The sequence below is a fragment of the Nycticebus coucang genome, chromosome X (genome assembly GCF_027406575.1).
Source record: "Nycticebus coucang isolate mNycCou1 chromosome X, mNycCou1.pri, whole genome shotgun sequence".
NCBI classification, from domain to species: Eukaryota; Metazoa; Chordata; class Mammalia; order Primates; family Lorisidae; genus Nycticebus; species Nycticebus coucang.
Genome location: NC_069804.1, coordinates 119887269 through 119894715, shown reverse-complemented (window position 1 = coordinate 119894715; position 7447 = coordinate 119887269).

Sequence of the window (7447 nt, the reverse complement as noted above, 5' to 3'; positions counted from 1 at the left end):
TGAATAGGTAGATAGCTTTGGGAAGTATAGACATTTTAACAATGTGATTCTTCCCGTCCATGAGCATGGTATGTTCTTCCATTTGTTAATATCCTCTGCTATTTCCTTTCTGAGGATTTCATAGTTTTCTTTAAAGAGGTCCATCACGTCATTCGTTAGGTATATTCCTAGGTATTTCATTTTCTTTGAAACTATGGTGAAGGGAGTTGTGTCCTTAATTAGCTTCTCATCTTGACTGTTATTGTTGTATACAAAGGCTACTGACTTCTGGATATTGATTTTATATCCCGAAACATTACTGTATTTTTTGATGACTTCTAGTAGTCTTGTGGTTGAGTCTTTGGGGTTCTCTAAGTATAAGATCATGTCATCAGCAAAGAGGGAGAGTTTGACCTCCTCTGCTCCCATTAAGATTCCCTTTATTTCCTTGTCTTGTCTAATTGTATTGGCTAGAACTTCCAGCACTACATTGAATAGTAAAGGTGACAGACAACCTTGTCTGGTTCCAGTTCTAAGAGGAAAAGCTTTGAGTTTTACTCCATTCAGTAAAATATTGGCTGTGGGTTTGTCATAGATAGCTTCAATCAGTTTTAGAAATGTGCCACCTATGCCTATTCTTTTCAGTGTTCTAATTAGAAAAGGATGCTGGATTTTATCAAATGCTTTTTCTGCATCTATTGAGAGGATCATGTGATCTTTATTTTTCCCTCTGTTAATATGGTGGATAACTTTATGGACTTGCATATGTTAAACCAGCCTTGCATCCCTGGGATGAAGCCTACTTGATCATGATGAATGACTTTTTTGATGATAAGCTATAATCTGTTGGCTAGGATTTTGTTGAGAATTTTTGCATCTATATTCATGAGTGAGATTGGTCTGAAATTCTCCTTTTTGTTTGGATCTTTTCCTGGTTTTGGTATCAGGGTAAGGTTTGCTTCATGGAATGTGCTGGGGAAGGTTCCTTCTTCCTCATTTTTTTGGAAAAATTTCTGCAGTACAGGGGTAAGCTCTTCCTTGAAGGTTTGATAGAATTCTGGAGTGAAACCACCGGGACCAGGGCATTTTTTGGTTGAAAGATTTTTTATTGTTTCTTTGATCTCAGTGCTTGAAATTGGTCTGTTCAGGAGCTCTATTTCTTCCTGGCTGAGTCTAGGGAGAGGGTGTGATTCCCAATATTTATCCATTTCCTTCACATTGTCAAATTTCTGGGTGTAGAGTTTCTGGTAGTATTCAGAGATGATCTCATGTATCTCTGTGGGATCAGTTGTTATTTCCCCTTTATCATTTTTACTAGAGATTTTACTTTTCTATTCCTCGTTAGTCTGGCCAATGGTTTATCTATTTTTTCAAAAAAACAACTCCTTGTTTCATTAATTTTCTGAATGATTCTTTTGTTTTCAATTTCATTGATCTCTGATTTGATTTTGGATATTTCTTTTCCTCTACTGTGTTTAGGCTTTGATTGTTCTTGTTTTCCAATTCCATAAGATCTCTTGTGAGATTGTTGATGTGCTCTCTTTCTGTTTTTCGAATGTAGGCATCTAAAGCAATGAATTTTCCTCTCAAAACTGCTTTTGCAGTATCCCACAGGTTTTCGGAGCTTGTGTCTTCATTGTTGTTATGCTCAAGGAAGTTAATGATTTCCTGTTTTATTTCTTCCTGCACCCATCTGTTATTCAACAGAAGATTGTTTAATTTCCATGCCTTTGGGTGGGGTCAAGCATTTTTGTTAGAGTTGAGTTCCACCTTTAGTGCCTTATGGTCTGAGAAGATACAAGGTAAAATTTCAATTCTTTTGATTCTGTTGATATTTGTTTTGTGTCCCAGGGTATGATCAATTTTGGAGAATGTTCATGGGGTGATGAGAAGAATGTATTTTCTTTATCTTTGGGGTGGAGTGTTCTATATGCGTCTACCAACCACAGTTGTTCTAAGGTCTCATTTAAATCTCTTATATCTTTGTTTAATTTCTGTTCAGAGGATCTGTCCAACTCTGTAAGAGGAGTGTTAAAGTCCCCTGTTATGATGGTATCATCAGATATCATATTGCTCAGGCTGAGTAAGGTCTGTTTCAAGAATCTGGGAGCATTTAAATTGGGTGCATAAATATTTAGCATTGAAACGTCTTCTTGTTGTATTTTTCCCTTCACCAATATAAAGTCACCATGTTTATCTTCTTTGACTTTAGTTGCTTTAAATCCACATGTATCTGAAAATAAGATTGCAACTCCTCTTTTCTTCTGAATTCCATTTGCCTGAACAATTGTCTTCCAACCCTTGACTCGGAGCTTTAATTCGTTTTTTGAAGCCAGGTATGTTTCTTGCAGACAGCAAATGGATGGCTTGTGTTTTTTAATCCAGTCAGCCAATCTATGTCTCTTCAGTGGGGAATTCAAGCCATTAACATTTATTGAGATAATTGATATGTGTGGTAGTATTCTATTTGTCTTATTTGGTGGGAGTCCATTGCTTATTTTTATCTTTTGCATCAGTGTGGAGGTTAGGTTCTGTCCTTTAATTTCTGAGTTCTTACTTTGCTGCTGATCCATTGTGGTGGTCAGTGTGCAGAACAGGTTGAAGTATTTCCTGTAGAGATGGTCTTGTTGTGGCGAATTTCCTCAATGTTTGTATATCCGTAAATGATTTGATTTCTCCGTCAATTTTTAAGCTTAGCTTAGCAGGGTACAGAATTCTGGGCTGGAAATTGTTCTGTTTAAGTAGATTAAAGGTAGATGAGCATTGTCTTCTTGCTTGTAAAGTTTCATTAGAGAAGTCTGCAGTCACTCTGATGGATTTGCCCCTGTAGGTCAACTGGCGCTTACTCCTGGCAGCTTGCAGAATCTTTTCTTTTGTCTTGACTTTGGACAGGTTCATCACAATGTATCTTGGAGAAGCTCGGTTAGAGTTGAGGCGACCCGGGGTCCGATAGCCCTCTGAAAGCAGTGTGTCACAGTGTGTCTGAATCTTTGGTGATATTTGGGAAATTTTCTTTTATAATATTCTCTAGTATGGCTTCCATTCCTCTGGGGCATTCTTCTTCCCCTTCTAGAATTCCTATAACTCGTATGTTGGAACACTTCATAAAGTCCCATAATTCTGACAGTGAACGTTCTGCTTTCTCTCTCTTCTTTTCTGCCTCCTTTACTATCTGAGTTATCTCAAGAACTTTGTCTTCTACCTCTGAAATTCTTTGTTCTGCATGGTCTAACCTGTTGCTGATACTTTCCATTGCATCTTTAAGTTCCCTAATTGACTGTTTCAGTTCCTTCAGCTCTGCTATATCCTTTTTGTATTCTTCATATCGTTCATCTCTTATTTGATTCTGTTTTTGGATTTCCTTTTGGTTATTTTCCACTTTATTAGCAGTTTCCTTCATTGTTTCCATCATTTCTTTCATTGTTTTCAACATGCGTATTCTAAATTCCCTTTCTGTCATTCCTAACATTTCTTTATAGGTGGAATCATCTGCAGTAGCTACCTCATGGTCCCTTGGTGGGGTTGTCTGGGCTGGTTCTTTATGCTGCCTGGAGTTTTCTGCTGATTCTTCCTCATGAGTGATTTCTTTTATGTGTTTCCTTGCCCTAATTTTCCTTTCACTTCCTCTTGCTCTTTAAGTTGTCGTGCCTGTGGACTAAGGGTTACAGGACCGGAAGGGTGAGAAGCTTGAAGAGCTAAAAAGGAATGGCTCCCTCTGACCCACAGCCAAACACCATTAGCTTCGTCTGGCTCAGCGGCTCAGACTGAGGCCCTAGACAACGGCCAAAGTTCTCCCCACTCCCGTTCAGGCTCTCCCCAAGGCAGTTCAACTGAGTGCCAAGTCCAAAGACACCAAAACAGTTCACAGGTAAGGCCTTTCTGGTTTGCAGTCTCGCTGCTACTGAACTTACAGTTGCGGGCGGGTTTAGACGGATTGAACACACACAACCACTTGCTGTTTTTCCACTGTTTTAGTCCTCCTCTTGGGGTCCAGAAGTCTCTCGCTGACTCCCTGTATCCTCGCAGGGGTGATGATAGGCAGATCCCACCAGCCAGAGATGCCTGGAGTCCTATCTCCCCAGACTCACGGTGCCCAGATGCAAGGAAGCTGTTACTCGGCCGCCATCTTGCTCTGCCTTCCCCGGGGCATATTTTCTTAAGACCTATTGAGACCACATTCCCTTGGCTGCATTCACACATATTAGGCTCCAAATAAACCTCTTCAAATAATTTTTACAGAGTTTGAAGTTTTGTGTTGATACCTACTTGCAAACTATCTATGCTTGAAGTTTCTAGACACCTTGTCCCGGTTTTAGGTCCAACTCCCCTTCTCTGTGCCTGTCTAGTTTCAAGGGCAATAAAGGCAAGTTCACTAGATGCCAATTATTTTCTCATCTAGAAGCCAGGATTATCCTGACTTCATTTATAATTTTCTCCTACAATAATCAATGACCAATAGAAAAGGGCAATAATGCCTGAAGACACAGAGAGACCAATGAAAGGGTTTCAAGTAATTTCCAATGAAGCAAAAGAAATAGGGTATTTCTACCTCTGCATTGCCTTTGTGTCTCATGTCTCTCACCTCTTCTCATTTATGACAGGGAACCACTTCCAACCCTCTCCGGAAATTGCTCTAACCTTTCTCTTTGCTCTTAAATAAAATTTCTCTTTGTTAAGAGAAATATGTAAGAATATATGTATAGATCTCCTGTTCTCCCCAGTTCTGGCCCTGGTTAGGGTCCTGAGCATTAGTTGCTCTCATGATCCCAGTTACTAGTCTATATATAAATTTGGATTTCCCAAACTCCAGAATCAGTGTATCAAGCTCATCTATATTTGGGCTCTGCATCTCCTGAAATTTCCCAATTATCTCTAGCCCTCTGGAACACAAAGCCTGGCCTCTTGAGACTGTGCTACACCCGTGCAGCCTGTAGGGGACACACAGGCGTTCGAAGGCTTTCTGAAATACACCTGCTCACCTTTAGTGCTCCCATAACCCTGCTGCTGAGTGTATCCCATCATAGTTTCAGGACAGATATTCACAAACATTGTCATACAAGGTCAGGGTCAAAGACGCCTCTGCTTCAAGGTCAAATAAAATCCTTCTGTGATGAAGAATTTCTTTTCCCAACAAAGTCAGAGTATATCCCCAAAGTTTAAACCATTCCTGGCATCTTGAAATAGATGGGGTTTTGTCAGTAGTTCATACAGACCCAAAGGGTGTGGCGGAGCTCCCCTAAGCTTTGAACTCAATTTTAAATAAGCTAGAAGCTCTATGCGATTTGGCCACTAGATGGCAGGACATCTTCAGCATGAGTATAACATGAAACTGGCTCGGAAAACCCCTGAGTGTTCATAACAGTCAAGGCCCAAAGTAGGACTCCACCAGGTTTGGTGAAAGGAGTTCATGTATGAATCTTCACAAGTTGATCTTTATTCTTGATAATGACGTTAGCAAATGTAATTATGATCATCTGGATTGTTTGCGTAGTGGTAAGTCTGTCCTTGTTACCACCTTTCCCCACACTTAAGAACTCTGCTAAGGAAAGCCACTTTAACCAGGAAAGAAAATCCGACACTTTTTATGGAAATACAGGACAAATACAGAGATTCCACTTTTCTCAAAAAATGTTCTTCAAAGTTACTAGGAATATTCAGCAAAATTTTTTAACAGGAAAGCAAATTAAGGGTTTTGTGTTTAAATGTTATGCCAGCACCCTATCAGAATTCAGAGAACAGGAGCATCAAACACATTTTGAAGCAAAAAGGTGCTAGGAGGTTCAGGGAAACAGTAATATTCCAGAAGGGGGTGTGATTGTCTGTTTGTAAGACAAAGTCCAACAACAAAATAAATGAACATTTTCATCAGGAGAGCTCGGCTGCATTAACAGCACAGCAGAGCCAATGGGATCCTGGGGTCCTGGGTACTGCAAGAGGCCCTCACTGGGCTCCCTCCCCCCACAGCTCCCAGGAGTGAGTCAGGACAAGCAGGTTTGGGAGTGTTTAGTTTGAATAATGTCAGTGGGTCTGAAGTCTAGGGGTTGTCCAGAGATGTCTTTTCCCTGGCCTTGCAGTGAATGGGGCAAGAGAATATTGGTCCAGATTGAAAGAACTCAACAGAGGAGGTAGAGGGGACACTATGGATTGGTTAGTGTGAATATGAAAAGCCTGATTTTAGGCAAGAATACACTGTGTGGGCAGTTTCCAGGGGACAATGAGAATCCAGGGTATCAAAGGGTAAGAGTTACATAAAATCAAAAGGCCTTATTAATATAGGTTTTAGGAAAATAATTTCCCTATTGCATAATATCTCTAATTGACATCCAATCTAGGGGTAAAATTTCAAAACATGATCCGTAGTAAAAAGTGATAATGAGGGATATGTCCCACAACAATGATTTTCTTCATTTATGTATTGAGACAGAGTCTCATTTTGTTGTCCTCGGTAGAGTGCTCTGGTATCATAGCTCACAGCAATCTTAACGTGTTGTCATTAAATGTTGTCATCAAGGGAACCTGTTCCCTCAGCTGGGACAACAGGCACCTGCACAACATCCAGCAATTTTTTATTATTGAGAGATGGGAGACTTACCCTTTTACACGCTGGGCTTCAATTCAGAAGCTCAGACAATCCAATTGACTGACTCTCCCATAGTGCCAAGATTACAGGCAGGCGCCCCACTGCTGGCCATAAACAATGGTTTTAAAAATATCACAATTTCAAGGTTTGGAGTGGTGGCTCACACCTGAAATCCTAACACTCTGGGAGGCAGAAGCGGGTGGTCAAAAGTAACTGGGCATTGTGGGGGGGGCACCTGTACTCCCAGTTACTCAGGAGACTGAGGCAATAGGATCTCTTGAGCCCAGGAGTTTGAGATTGTTGTTAGCTATGATGATGTCAGGGCACTCTACCCAGGGTGAAGGAGTGAGACTCTGTCTCAAAGAAAAAAAATCCCAACTTCAATAGGATGGTACAATGTGCCTTCCATGTCAATTCTTGGTAGCATGAATGAGAGCAAGGAGGTGGGGTTGACTGTCTCCTCGGGCATTCTCACTACATGGGCACTTCTTATGCTATGGGCATTTTGAGCACCTAAACTTTTGGGAAACATCTTTAAGTGGCTTTATTGAAATAAGTAGTTCACTCCCTTAACAGTGTACAATTCTGTGCTTCTTGTTATATTCACAAAATTGTACAGCTATCATCACAATCTAATTTTATAACTTTTTCTTCACTCCCACCCAAAGAAAATAAATACCTACTAGCAATCACTTTCTTCTTCCCCAACACCCTCCTCCACCTGCCCTCTACTCCTAGGAAACATCTGGCTTTGTCTTGATTTTTTTAAAAAACTTTATTCAAATTAATATGAGAGTACAGTATTTAGGGTACATTGTTCTCACATCCAGGGTAAAGTTACATTTATATAAGAGCTCCTCACCCAGGAGGCGTGTTATACATCCTCAC